Raw genomic sequence first — 15,296 nt, 5'->3', positions numbered from 1 at the left:
AGTTACAAGCTTTCAGGAGAGCCCTCACAGACTACCCTTCATGGATAAAAAGCTTGAAAGTGGTGTATTGGGCGTAGCGAGTTTGTCAGGTCTGAGACAGGAGTTGCTTGTAAAAAACAGTGAGCCCTTTGCTAGTTGGCACCAATGGTACAACTGGCCCTTTAAGAGAGAGTGCGGCCCAGTGCACCTGTGACTGGTCAGCTGCTCCCCCCACCCCCCAATGGGCTTCAGAGAAGGCACTGGGGCTATTTAAAAGGCCTGAGCCTGAGCTAGAGTTAAAGTGGGGCAGAGTTCACGTGAGAGCTTCCTGAGCATGGAGGAGAAATGGATGGAGCAGCAGAGAGTTGCCAGAGGGGGAAAGCTGTAGGAAACTTGAAGGAGAATGGTATCTGTAAGCAGCTGGTGATGAGTGCTGCGGCCAGTTCTTTGGAGGACTGGCTGCAGCTGGGGACCCTGCTAAGTGGTCTGCTGAGGAGTGAGGGGAAGAACCAACATAGTCAGTGCAAGCCAGGCCTAGAAGCAAGGGGTTGGCTTAGGGGGGGAGGTCCCCAGGAGCAGAGGTGAGGGGGCTGGGGAGTGACATGCTGTGAGGAACTCTGACTTGGGGGTCCCAGGAGATGACTCCTGGGCAAGAAGTGGGTCTTGGCACTCTGTAGTAGGAGGCCTGGGGAGCGGGGCCCCGAAACAGAAGCTAAAGGAAGTGGGACAGAGGGCTTATGACTCTGGGTTGGGTGTGCTGGGAATGGTGGCCTTCCAGTGGGACTGAAGAGCTGCTGTGGTGTAACCTTGTTTTACTTTGGGGGTTTGGAGGAGCTGTGTTTGCCCTGAGGGGCCTGCAGCCTCTGGCACATCCCTATGAATAGAAGGGCTTGAATTTGACGCTTTTCCTTCGAATGGGCCAATAAAGGGGCAACTGAGGTGAGCTGGGCCTGTGCACAAGGGTGCAGGTTCTCTGTAACCTTCACCCGATGTATTTTCAGAGAGCAATCGGATCCCCTCTTGGCTTGTTTAGCCTAAGAAAATGAAGGCTAAGGGTTCTTAGCTGCCTCCTTGTGAGATTGGCTGTGATCATCCAATAGCTCTTTTCTGCACCTGCGCCTGTTTGAATTTGTCTTTCTTGAACATGTACTGTCTTTTTGTTCTATGTTTGTACAGCACCTAGCGCAGAGGGGTCCTGGTTCATGAGCAGGGCTCCTAGGTGCTGCAGCAATACAAAGGACAGCATGGGCGTGACCAGAGTTGGACACAGTATTCCAGCTGAGGTTTTACCCGTGCCTTGTACAAAGGCCTTGACACTCATTAATATACAAGTCGGGGAGGGTGACTGGTGCCCTTTGAGTTGGACAGAGGAGGTGAATGAAATAGCCTGTGGATTAAACTCTCAAAAGTCCTGTTGGAAGGTAAAAGAAGGGAAAGGTTCCAGAACCTGCTCCTGACACCTCGGGGCTGCAGACTGCACTACGCACCCCGCACTGCAGTGTCCCTCGGCCTGACGCTGACGACAGCTTGCAGGTGGGTCTTGTTGCTGCTGGGATGCTCTTGAAAAACATAAGGAGACCGCAGGTTTCTTTGCAATGATCTTTCCCTTGAGTGACAGCTGGAGGGAATATTCATGCTCTGCATCTCATGCATCTGTGGTTAACATTGTCCCCGGATGGATTCACTACTGGAGAGAGTAGTTTATGTGTAAGCGAGGGAGATCTCCCACATGTCTCTGTTTCCTCGGGATATCTCTGTCTGTGGCTATAAGAATTCCTCAAGGAGGCAAAAAGGGATCGCACACAGGGTCAAGCATTGCACAGTCGGCCAAATGCACTTATTGGGATTTGCCTGCCTTTGATGCCACAGATACTGGGCATTGCTGGAGGAGGAGGATTCCTCTAGGAGCTAACACCTAGCTCTCATGTAGTGCATTTCATCCACAGATTTGGGGCCCTCTATCTTGGTTGGGCCTGCTAGGGGTTACTGGAGAACACATTTTAAGGCACTTTAAGCTCTGTTGTTAAGGAGGGGCAGTAGTACTAAACTTATGTTACATGGGGGGAAACTGAGGCACAAGGACAGGAAGTGATTTACCGTAGGTCACTGGCAGTAGAAGAGCTGGGAGCAAAACCCAGCTCTTCTGATTCCCAACCCAGTCCCCTTGATAGACAAACAGCAGAGATGTGGAAATCTGATCGTTTCAAGGTATCTTGCTCTGAAGGGAACACGTGTCTCTCCCATGGTAGGAGAGGCCATGCATAGACACAAAGAGCACTGATCGCTCAGTGATGGCTAAGAAGCCCTTTTGCTTCTCTTTAGAGTCCCCAGCATTCATTGTCATTGTCTCAAGTGTCAGGATGACCCCTGGGTTCAGATTGTGGGGTGTCCTAACACCATGCTGTTTCTTCGTTCTCCTTATAACTGGGGTTTATCTCCCATGCAAACTAACTGCCCGTTGTCTCTGATGTCCCGATGCTCAGTTTATATTGTAGACACAGGCAAATCAACATCCCTTTGTCTAGAACAAACTTGTTTATCAAGCCTGCCCCAAAACATATTTCAGGACCTATTTCCAGCACAAGTACATAACTTTTTTATTCCCCATCGGTACATATATTATGCAACGACATTCATGACTGGGGTGTCACCAGCTCTCATTTGCTATTTCCCATAATGCTGTTTACAGATAACTCCTATGACAGAAATGTGTTGGGTGTAATGAGTGTCAGGCATTACAGAACAATGGGCCCTTGGCCAGTTGGCACTGAGGGGCTCATAGGGTCACAGGTGGAATTTTTATTTCAGATTATCTTTGTGCTTTCTTGTTTTCCTTCAAGTCAAGAGAGAACATGCCGTGATTCTCTTTGTACCATTCTGCATCTTAGCTCTGACACAGAATGGTCCCTGGTGTCTCACCTGCTGCTGGAGAGAGACTCTATTACCTTTAAAGGTGCAGTAAAGAGAAATCTGAATGGGATCTCTTCGCTGTTATGTAAACTGCAACCACCATGATGCCCTTTGTATGTGCATCTGTGAATCAACTAAGACAAGAAATGGGGGAAAGATGCATTGTTGGGATTGCACTGTAAATCTCTTTCAAGGCACTTGGGGCTGGATTTTGCTGCTTTACACTCCGGTAATTCCACTCTCTTTGATGGGAGTCAGCCCTGAATTGTAGGTTGTAAGTGGGAGTGGTGTGATCTAAAATGGGTAGTATCGAGACACAGAAGGAGCTGGTTTTTCCAGATCTGGTTCAGATGATGCTAAACTCTCCCAAGATTAGCTAGTGAGATCTGGGCAGCGCTGGATCCAAACATTAACCCTTGCCTTGATTTAAACTCAAAATCCCAACCTAATGTGGAATTTTAAATCTGCTCTGGATCCACATGCTTCCTCCTCAGCCCTTCTCCCAGCTCTCTCTGCTCCCACTGGTGTGTTTCCAAAGGCAGAGAGATTTTTATTTTTGTTTTTTTTACATTCTGAAGCCACTTTGCAAAGTCAAATGAAGGGGGGGAGGGGTGGAAAAGCCCAACGATCTCCCATATGCTGCAGTTCAAAAAGAACACTAGTTTAAAATAGCCTGGTAGAGCACTCCAAGCCAAAGACAGAGTGGAAAGGTTCTAGCAGAGGAAATTCTGGCTTTATTACCCCACTTGTCATGTTGGCCGCGTCAGAAACTGGACTGCAGCCCAATAGGACATACTGAGCTCTCCCCGCTGCCTAAGCCAGGAGCTCCGTCCTGACCACCTGATCAGGAAGAAGTATCCTGTCTCCAGGGAGAGAGGATAGATCAAACCAAGCTGTTTGGCTGCTCTTTGGAGAAGGCTGACAGGAATGAAATCTGGCTGGGTCCTAGTGGGATCGTTGGGGAGAAATGGAGGCAATCTGAACGTTGGGAGGCCATTGTACACCTAGGGCCAAACCCATCCCTGCTGTCATTCCAAGCAGTCAGAGGATTTGCAGCAGGGATCTGTCTGGCCCATGGTATTCGCCAAATAGCACTCCTATGGAGGTTAGGTGACTAGCCGAGGACGTGGGGAAACTTGGGAGCAATTCTTGCTCGCTTAAAGTCTCTCTGTGCAATGGTAGTAATTGCACTGCTCTGCTCTTGTGGGTGTCTGAATGCACTGACGATTGTAAGGCACTTGGATACTGTAGTGACGGGGGGCCATATAAAGACACTGATGTCCATCTGTCTGTTTTATGTATGCAAAAGCTGCAGATATAAACAGGGTTGGCCTGGGAGAGTTAGACATCTGTCTAAACAAATCAATGTCAACCGATTAGGAGCCAGAGTAGAGTGTATTTGTGTGGGGCCTTGTCCTCTACTGAAAAATCTACTGAACACCCCCAAAAGGACAAGCCTACACGAATCACCGTATTCCTAGTTAAAAAGTAATTCTTACACAGGAGTCGCTTAACTTAGGCCCCAAATGGTATGTGGCCCGTCTATGCTGGGGTGTTTTGCACGCTTGTAGCTGCATGAGTGCAAACCCCTTGTGTAAATGCATCATGCTGGTGTAAAAAGTCGGGTAAACTTCACTAATGCAAGTCACTTTTTTACAGCGTGCAGCACATCTACAATTAGGGGTTTGCACAAGTGAAACTACGGCAATGCCAGAATTCCCTGGCGTACCGAAGCTCTTAAGACAGCCAGTTCCCTTCGAGTGGGCTACCTTGCTAAGCAACTGTTTTGAGGAAGAAATAGAAATTTCTTCTATTGCTCCATGGGTCTCTGCCCTTCTGGGTCCCCTCTATATGGAGGCTCGGGATGAGCAAACCAGTTTATTTTTTCAAGTGGCATTCCCTGCCTCCATGCTGTAGTTCCTGGCAAGCAAGAAGTTTCATTTCTGCAGAGCTCTGAGAATGTCCAGGTATGGGCCACTTCACCTTGACTGGGCCTTTAAACGTGTGTTACCTACTGGTGCTAAACAATCTGCTCCACCTTGTAGTGAGCTGTGACCCTCTGAGTACATTTCCCAGATCTGAAGAGCTTTCCCTTGGGTACGGTGAATGGGGGCAACTGCTCTGGGCCCCGCGGTCGGTCTTGGGAGTGATGGGTCGGTCCTGGAAGTGACGACTTCGTCACTTCCACCCCAAGCCCTGCACCCCACTAGGGATGGGCCTGTGTGTAGCTCAAAGACTTGTGTGTGTGTGTGTGTGTGTCTCTCTCTCTCTCTCACCAACAGAAGTTGCTCCAATAAAAGCTATTACCTCCCCGACCTTGTCTCTAATATCCTGGGACTGACACAGCTCCAGCACTGCATAGAGGTACTTTTCTGTCACTCCTGCCTTGGCTGGTGCTCAATCTGGAAATACCTAAATCTCCCAAGCAAGTCCGTTCTTACCACACCTCCAGCCCAGCTTTGCAGGCCTGAGGGCTGCATGTAGCTCAACTGAGCTTCAGCAAAGCATCCACCTGCTCTTTTCTGTAACCCCCAACCGTTCAAAGGTTCAACCCTCCTTCGGGCCCTGGGAAGAGCAATTGGTCAGGGAACTGTCCTTCCAAATCGACTGGTGCTTTTCTGTAGTGGCCGGTCTGACCAAACACTTGCATGAGAGGCAGGGTTGCTCAGGGGTTAGTGCGCGAGCCTGGGCTCCAGAGACCTCTGTTCTACCACAAGCTTCCTGTGAGACCTTAGTTGAGTCACGTAGTCTCTCTGTGCCTCAATTCCCTGTCTGTAAAATGCCTCCCAATCAGGCAGCAGAAGCAAAACATCATGCAGGTGTTTAATGTAAAATGCATCCACAGGGTGGACTTGGTACTGGAGCCCTCATATGCAACCCTGAGACTCACAGCCCGTTCTACTGTACGCTCCTGTTTTATACGGGATTCCTCCCAGATTAATAAGCCTCCTGCAGGATGTCCCAGCTGGAAAGACAGATGCGGAGCGTAGCTCAGGTTCAAAACAAAACCAGAAATACTGTGCTCACGGAATTGCGAAGCTCCTGAGCTGGGGAAGCCCGAAAGGTTGCCCGAAGTTTACACTTCAGGAATAAACCTGGTGTAATGGGGATTCACAATCCAAAGACACGTGTGGACTGAGCGAGCTGTTCTACAGGTCATTTGTTTTCTTGTCAGCCTATAAACCAGCATAGTTAGAGCAGGGATTCTCGCGCTTTACCATTGTGTGCTAACCAGCATACGCTCCCTGCCCTAGCCAAGGGGAACTGAGCAACTGTGACTTTAAGGGACTTGCTCAAGGTCACACAGAGTCTGTGGCAGAGCCAGGAGTGAGCCCAGGGCTCATGAGACTTAATCCAGCACCTTAACTATACAACCACCCTTTCTCTCTCAGTAAAATGCTCCTCTCCCATCTAGCTCTGCACGGCCACCTCTTTCCCCTCCATAAACACGTAAGACCCCTGCAGCAATTGCCTATGTGGAAAATCACATTGGGGAAGTAGTGGAAATATTGGTAGCTGACTTTAGTCTATGACTGACCCTTATTTGGCTGCTGTCAGTGCAATAGTTGAGCACCTCCACATCTTTCATGAATTTATCCTCAACACTCCAGTGAGGAAAGGCAAGGCTATTTACCCCCAATTTACAGATAGACAGACTTCCCCCACTGTAGGAGAGCTGAGAAATGAACCTCACGCTCCCAACCACTAGGCCACCTGCTTCCTCCCACTACATCGGGGATCGAGCTGCTGGGAATAAAGAGGGGCCAAAACCAGGTGACCAGCCAGCTCTCCATCCACCACCAGCCAGTGTTCTGTAGCCTCCTGGCAAGGTTTTGTAAACAGAGGGCCTAGAACCCGCCGACTCTGGCCTGAAAGAGATCTGCCCCCTGCAGATCTGTGCTGCCTGAATACAGAGATATCCGTTGCATCAAAACTTTCTTTCCAGTTCTAGACATTTGACATTTCAGCCAAGTGAGTGGAGGGAAAAGTCTGCAAATAATGTTTCAATCTTCTGCTCCCAGCTTCACATCCTGCCTAGGAAACAGAGCATCAGCCTTTTGGCTCCACAGGCTGCTGACACCTGAGGCCAAGTAAGATCTGCCGCCAGGCACAGCACTTGTACCTTCTCTGGGCCGGCAGCAGGGGTCATCGGTGCACACGCGCTCTGAGCCAGGCAAAGGGATGTGGACAAATTGGAGAGAGTCCAGCGGAGGGCAACGAAAATGATTAGGGGGCTGGGGCACATGACTTACGAGGAGAGGCTGAGGGAACTGGGGTTATTTAGTCTGCAGAAGAGAAGAGTGAGGGGGGATTGGATAGCAGCCTTCAACTACCTGAAGGGGGGTTCCAAAGAGGATGGAGCTCGGCTGTTCTCAGTGGTGGCAGGTGACAGAACAAGGAGCAATGGTCTCAAGTTGCAGTGGGGGAGGTCTAGGTTGGATATTAGGAAAGACTATTTCACTAGGAGGGTGGTGAAGCACTGGAATGGGTTACCTAGGGAAGTGGTGGAATCTCCATCCTTAGAGGTTTTTAAGGCCCGGCTTGACGAAGCCCTGGCTGGGATGATTTAGTTGGTGTTAGTCCTGCTTTGAGCAGGGGGTTGGACTAGATGATGTCCTGAGGTCTGCTCCAACTCTAATCTTCTATGATTCTATGAAGCTCTTCCTGAAACAATGTGGATCCCACAGCTGGGTGCCCCCCTGTAATGGATCTGTGCAGATGGATCGACCACCGAACCGGGCACCTGTGGCATCAAAGACAGGATATTGCAAATAAACCCACAAGCCTCTACACATCCTCTGTGGGAGAATCATGCTTAGCAGTCGGGGGAGCTGCCCTGATTATTATCCCCAATAGCCCTCCGGGAGCAGTGCAATCCACAGGCACCAGCCAGTATGTTGCACCATAGTGTGCATAAGGCTGGCATGGCCTGTGGTGGAGGCTGCTAGTCAGAATCTTGCTCTCCAGCCCTCCTCCCCCGAGGTTCAGAACCAAACCCAAATCCAGGGCCTGGTAGGCCTGTGAGGAACAGGATGCGGGGGAACCCTACACCTTTCCCCCTGGGGAGGCCTTGCGCCATGACCACCTCCGCTCTGCAGTCCTCCAGCATCCCCTGAGCTCTCAGACCTGCCGTGGCCTAGTCTGGCCCCGCGGAAGGGGAACTACGCACAACTCTCAAGCACGGCTGTGCTGGCAGGAGCAGAGCTTGACTTAAAGAGGGGCCCTTTGATGTTGGGGCTGCCAGCAGGGGGAATCTCCCACACACTTCGCCCTCCCTCTGCAGTAGGTGGGAGACTATCCCACAATCCCAAACCGTGCCCCTTGTAAGAGTCTGACCCAGGACTGGAGGGTACTGTGGGGTATTTGCCAACAGGTGGGATTCCCAGCCACGGGTAGATCTGTGGCCCCAGCTCAGTGTTAAAACTGAAGGCAGAGCTGCATTGCAGCTGCTCCCTGATTGATCTCTTATCTGAGTGATGCATTTTGGGGGGCTCCCCCTCTCATCTGGCTGGGGCTCACCTCTCTGCTCCTGGCCCCCAGGTTCAAGCTGTGTGCATGGGTCAGCGGGACTGAGGCAAAGGAGCTGGCTGGAGGCGTGCTGTGCTCCCAGAGCACAAGGAAGGGGACTGTGGGGCAGGATCACACGGAAGGGAAAGAAGCAGAACGCCCCCTCCTGTTTGCACCTACTTGAACTGCCGCAGAGAGGCCAGGAGGTGAAGGGAAAAACAGTGGGAGACACAAGAGAGAGGAGAGATGGGGCGGGGAGAAAGATGCTCAGGGGTGAAATGGGGCAGGGTGGGAAGGATCTACACCATGGGAACAAATGGAGGAGAGTTCCTGCCCCACAAAGAGGAGAAATAAGTTAGAGAAAATAAAGGCGAACGGGGGAGGGGAAGAGAAAGTGGGGATGTGGGGAGGGAAGGAAAGCATGTGAGGGCCCCCTGCCCTGTCCACTAGTGGATGGATGTTCTGTGGCTGTGTCCTTAGATTTGTTCTCACTTCTTGGAGCTGCAGAGTGGGGACAGGGGACATTGCCGCTGCAGTCTAGCTGCTGCTGTGGGGTGTGTAGCCTCTCGTGCCCTGAGTTACATCATCCCCTGGGTTTCACTAGCAAGTAGGATTTTCTCCCTCCCCCTTCCCTCATCCAGTTCTGCAGGGTTTCACCCAGCGATGCCCCTGTTGTACCATTTAAAACTTTCAGGCCTGGGAACAGCACCACCCTGCCCTAGCAGCTGGGCGAAAGCCCCACACAAGAATCTATCCTGTGGCTTTGGGATGGGTGGAAAGGATCTCAGGGCCCAGGGGAGGAGACCTCGGCAATGCAACCTCACAGTGCAGGTGCCACCTTGCTGGGGGAGGCAGACCACTTGCCCTGCGGCTGCAAAGCCAGGCTTGGGCTAGCCCCCCCTTGCCTATGGATCCACCACTGAAATAGTCCAGCCAGGAGCCACTCATGCCATGTGCCACACCCCTCCATCTCACATGCTTTGTTGGAGTCACTCAGCAGAGGGAAAAGGCTCACAAACCCAGAAGCCCATTGCTTGCCTGGCAGCATCAGTGTTGCTGATGAGGATAAAACAAGGCAGAGCTGGTGTGTCTCAGGAGCCATAGGAAACATAAGCCAGGGGGGATTGGGTGGCCTGGGGGACTGATAGTGGGCTAGGAAATCTGTCATGGTTAGGGGACCGAATCAAATCAAGCACCGCTCAGTAGTGGCCAAAAGGCACTGCCGTGTGAGGGGTATGGGAAGACATGTATGGAATGAGTTACTGAGTCTCAGCCTGGTGCCTAATGCACATCCCCAAAATCACCAGCGTGTTTAATCCATCTCCGCAGAGACAGCAAAAGCACCAACGAGCCCATGGAAAGTGCAATCCTCTCTCACCCATCTCCAGGCCTGTTACCATGTACAAGAGAGGAGTCTGGCATCATTCCAGGGCTAAATTCACTGAAGAAAGAAATACTGAGCAGGGGAAAGGGCGAAACAAGGAAGGAAGAGATGTGACTTTTTCCATCGTAGTGTAAAAGGGAAATAAAAGTATGAAATACAATGTGGAAATAAACAGGTATGTGCATCTGGTGGATAGAGCACTAGAGTGGTACTCAGGGGATCTACGCTCTATGCCTGACACTGGCCTGCTGGGTGACCTTGGGCAAATCTCTTCACTGCCCTGGGCCTCTGTTTCCCCATCTGTAAAATGGGGCTAATAATACTGCCCTCCTTTGTAATGCACTTGGAGCGCTACAGATGAAAAGAGCTAAGAAGTATTGGGAAGGAAATGCTTGGCTAGAACCCTCGCCACAGGAAATAGGAGACCTGGTTCAAGTCCCAGCTCTGCCATAGGCTTTCAGCAAGTTCCGCATTGGAAAAATGGGGGTCTTAGCATGTCCCTCACTCTGGGAGTGCTGTGAGGGTAAATGTAGGTCGTACCTTACCTGTGTCCAGAAATGTAGGAATGTATCATCATTTATAGACATTAAGACAGCACCAAGAGTGGGGTATCATTGTGCCAGACACATAATAGTTCCTCCCTGAAGAGTTTACATTCTATCTCTTATTCTGTACAGAGCCTAGCACAATGGTGCCCTGATCTCAGCTGGGGTCCTTTGGCACTGCTATAATACAAATAACCTCATTTTATTATGTCTAAATAGGCAAGCCAGACAACAAGAGGCAGAAAGGACGCATTATCCCCAGGGGAAACTGAGGCACAGAGCAATTAAACTAATTTGCCAAAGGTCGGAGAGGTGGGACTTAAACCCATGTTTCCTGAGGCATCAACCAGCACCTAAACCGCAAGCTTGTCTCAAACGTTTTCTTAGCATGTTTCCTTGTAAGTTACTAATTGAGTTGGAATGATGGGGCTATTGTTTAGTTCGTATTTTTGGAAAGCTTTAAATCTGTTCTCCTTAAAGCACACTCATATACCTGTGTCTAAGGGTACCACTGACTGGACTGTCAGTGTGGAAAATAATTTGAAACCACAGTCAATCAAGAGTGCCCTCTGGAGGCAGATAATATCCTCCTTAGTTCTGTAATTCAATAGAAATGTATTTTTAAAAACTAACTGAAATGAAAATGTCAAGGCCCTAAACGGACATATATAAATGGAGTAAAGCATTATAGTGAGGAGAAATGTCAAGGATTCTTTGCATAATATTGCAGGGATTTGTGTGTTTAAAGTCTAAAATAACAATACCTGTAGATCAAGGGTGACCTCTGGTGGCCAAATTTACACGATTGAGTGTTTAATACACTTATTGTAGATTGATATCCTACAATGATATATATATTGGTGTTGGATGCACTTGCCCATTTATTATGCACTGACCTTGAGCAGTACAGGTGCTAAGCAGGGCTGTGATTCTTTTTCACAAGTTAGCTAAAGAAAATGCTAAGCTATCAACATTTGCGGGCATTGTAGTTTCACATCTTTATGATCAAGACGTTTTTCACTGAGCACACTAGAAAATAATCTGGCAAGAAACAGATCCTGTCCATGGATCTTTTCCTAAAGAGATTTGTTCCTATCCACTGGGTTTTGTTTTCAAGGAAAACTAATCAAATGTTTTATTTCAACCTCAGGAGATACAGTATTTACATAGGCTGGGCCAAATGCTGTTTTTAGTTACTCTGAATTTACTCTGATAGTTTCAGTGGAGTTACTCTGGGTTCACACTATGCAAGTGAACTCAGAGTCAGGCCCTGTGTACACAAATAATTTACTGTCTTTTTTTTTTCTTCATTTGCACACTTCACTATCAGCTACAGGCCTGAATGAAAACCTCAAATTCAACATCCTATGACTCTGGATGCCTCGCTGCATCTTGAGCCAATATTTGCAGCGTAAGGCCTGTTGAAATTGTTCTCCCGTATGGGAAAAGTTGTCTCCTGGGGCTGATCATTGCTAGTTCTTTCATGGAAACTGACACAGTCACACAGGGGGAATATTGGGGGCCAGGCTCAGGCAGCTGCCAGCTGAGAATTCAGTAGAGAACACACTTCCAAGCGTTAGTCAAATCACGGAGTGATATTCACTGTGTGAAGGTAATTCAACCTGGATGATTACCAGCTGATCTAACACTGGATGAATAGATAGATAGATACTGAATTCAGCTGACTAAACACTATTCCCCAACCCTTCTTATAACTGTCTGTGTGAGGTGAGAACACACTCTAAGACACTGACTGTTCCCCTTGCTGGGAGTTCATTATTTACACTAGCAAGAGAGACTAAAACACCGCTGACATCTAGCGGTTGTTTTTGGAGTGGTAGGACTGTACGTACTTCAGAGATGTTGTCCCTAGACAGCACAGGGAAGGCAGAGAACTGAGTGCAAATTAAACAGGGAAGTCACAGAAAAGAGACACAGCTCTGAGTCAGTGCTGCAAAAAAGAAGTAAACCTCCAAATTAGGCAGGTGACCCAAGACAATGTACCAGGGGTGGCAGGTGAAAGCGATCAGTAATACTAGAGGCTTTTCGTTGCTACACAATCATGGGAGCATGTGCAACGGGCCCAATCCTGGAAACAAAACTCTCACACAAGAGTCAGAACCTTAGGACTGGGGTTCTGCATTTTGAAGATTGGTGACTTCCCTGAGGTTTCTGTTTCTTAGTCTCCTGGCTCAGTGCAGTGATAGATTCAGGTGTTTGGAGAGGGGAAGGGGAAAAAGTTTGCAAACAATTTGATCAAATAGGCTTTAAATTCACATTGATTGTTAATTAGATGCTTTTATATGCTCAGCCCCTCCCACGGAAATTAAGGTCCCAATCCTACTCCCATTGAAATCAAAGGGAGCTTTGCCACTGACTTCAGTGCCACCGGCATTGAACCATAAATTCCTGTTCTCTGTTGGTGGTTTGTAAAGTGGATCTGAAAGGGTTACAAAGAGAAACAAATACTCCAGAGAAGTCAGTGGGTTCTTTTTTTCATCTGCTCCTCAGATCTGTGAAAGGACAGTGCCTGAAGCCAGAGGTGAAAACCAGGTTTGGTTATGTTATCCCAAAGCACTCCTTAGAACTGATTTTAACAAGTCCTGAGAGACTTGTATCAGCTACAAGAAACTACGAGCTACTGTTTGCAGACAAAACCACTAATGAAAACCAGGGCTGCCTAAAATCTAAGATATAAATGTGTCCTCATAGGTCAAAGGCATGGCTGTGGAAGGGGAGGATAAGAAATGAGTTGTGTTGTATTGGAAAGATGTGTCCCCTGTGCCTTGTGAAGATGTTACTGCCATAGTCAAGCTTGTTGGGGTCATAATTTATAACCAGATTCCCTTTTACCAAATCCTAGTCGGATTTATTTCTGCTCACATTATAGGGCTGGATGCTAGGGCAGTGAGAGTTGATGAGAAGGATGGCCTATCCTTAAAGAAAAGGAATCAGTCAGGATTCCTGGGTTCCATTCATTGACTCGCTGCATGACCCTGTCAGATGTCAGCTATCTGTGCCTCAGTTTCCCCATCTTTTAAATGGGGATGATAATATCAACCTCACAGAACAGGAGATTGTGAGGCTCTAGTCATCAGTGTGCTGAGGTTCTTGGAGGAAAGACACTACAGAAGGGCCATGTCACGATTGTGAACTTTTCTTAAAGTAACCCAAAAAATAGCAATGTGAAGTGATGCTGAAAGTGACATTCTTCCAGAAAAATCACTATGGAAAAATGGCCTCATCTAACACCACCAAGCCATGTGCAGCAGAGTCCTATCTGCAGGCTTTAATTACAAAATAAATATACAGTAGGTCTTAGTCCTCTGTCCCCTACGAAGCACAGAGAGAGTGTGGAGGAGTCCATTCTAGCTCATGCCTCCTAAGCAAGGGGCTTAGCAGCTAAGAGCCAAGAGCAGCCTCCTTATTGTAGATGCTGATGGGTGGGTGAGAGAGGCCCCAGCTTGACTTTCAGATCCCACAGTGAGCTGGTGGGGTGGGGGTGGGGAACCATTATTTGTAAACTGAGCACATTTGATACTGAGCCACTGAGAGAGAGGTCACAGATGGATTCCCATCATGTTGTTTTTACAGCTCCCTTTAAAAAGACAAGCAGTAATTAGAAACTTGGCCCGGGGTAGCACTCTATTTAGAGACACTGCTGTGTGTTTACTATATAGGTAGAGACTTGGTTTTTAAATAGAGACCATCAGAGAGAGGGGCAGATGTAAATACTCCCCATACTAAGACATTTGTGGAGGGAAAATAGCCTGTAAACCATGATCCTGCCCCACCCCCCAAGTCTTGGCCATAAACTAGATTTCCTGGTGTCTAGAGCTTCAAAATGCTGCATTAGCCTTTCAGATGTTTTAAGGATTCTTTAAGGAATCTTTCAAAAGATTTAAAACACAGGTTAGATGGGCTGATCTCTGGGGTTTCATGCGCTGGAAGGGAAAGGAAGTTTTGGCCCAATCCTGAGCACCTGCAACTCCAAGGCGGCTCACGAGAACTTTGCAAAGTGAGGCCCCTTGTCAATAGGGCTGGCTGCAGAAGCAGCACCAGTGATGATGTTCCATAGGATTTTTAATGGGGTCTGGAGAGAAATGCAAAGCTTTGGTGTCTCTTGGGGCAAGTGGGAAAGGGCGCTTAGGAGGTAAGAAACAATCTATCAAAGGGGCGATTTCCCTCTCCCCTTCACAACAGCTGCTCCCTGGTTCTGAAAACTTTCCCAGCCAAGAACATCTGCTTTCTGTTGGAGCTGTGTTCTGCTTTCTCCTTGCTGAGCACCTGCCAACAGGTGATTTTCCTGGGTCTGCTTCCAGCGCTAGGAATCCCACTCCCTGGAAAGACACTCAGGCAGCAAGCTAGCTGTGGTTTCTATTTCTCTAAATCATGAGATGGGATAGTTTCAGGAATACCCCCCACCACGCGCCCACCACACACAAAAAGAATGGGGCAGGAACAGTGTTATCTGGGTCATTTTATTCTCATGGGCACACACCAGGAATCTGCTTTACCAGCGAGTCCATAAAGCCTGGTGCTTTATTTTGGCTTTAGGAAACCAGCTTCGTTCAAACCCTCAGCATCCAGCTGCTTGGGGGATGTTCTGTTCAGAGTCCGCACTCCCTGTGTGACCGCATTTGCTTCTGGACCACAGGGTGCGTTGGCGCTGGCTGATGGGGGGGGGGGGGGGGGGGGGGGGGGGGATATTGTGGACTACAGAGGAAAAACTGGATGGAGCAGGTTTGCCTTCAGCCCTGACGACAATGCTGTCTGAAAGGTAAGGGGCTGACTCTGCTCTCGGCGGGTCTCCCTGGAATCGGTGGGCGCCGATTCAGTCCCCAAGGGTCGGACTCTGCCATGGCAATCAGGAGCAAGTCCTCTGGAATCAGTGGGGGTGAAACGGGTGTAAGCTGGGGAGAAGGAGGGTCTGCGTCTGATCTCCGTGTAAATCAGAACTAACTCCCCTG

General features: G+C 48.9%; 1 long non-coding RNA gene across 1 annotated transcript; it reads left to right on the top strand.

Moving 5' to 3' along the window:
• The first annotated feature begins 290 nt into the window (after positions 1 to 290).
• On the top strand, positions 291 to 9,946 carry LOC122463556. Its single transcript, XR_006287026.1, has 3 exons — positions 291 to 391; positions 8,431 to 8,603; positions 9,727 to 9,946. It is a non-coding gene; the product is annotated as an uncharacterized LOC122463556 (long non-coding RNA).
• Positions 9,947 to 15,296: the final 5,350 nt, after the last annotated feature.

Source organism: Chelonia mydas, chromosome 22 (genome assembly GCF_015237465.2).
Source record: "Chelonia mydas isolate rCheMyd1 chromosome 22, rCheMyd1.pri.v2, whole genome shotgun sequence".
Classification (NCBI taxonomy): domain Eukaryota; kingdom Metazoa; phylum Chordata; order Testudines; family Cheloniidae; genus Chelonia; species Chelonia mydas.
This window is presented reverse-complemented; position numbering and strand designations above follow the sequence as displayed.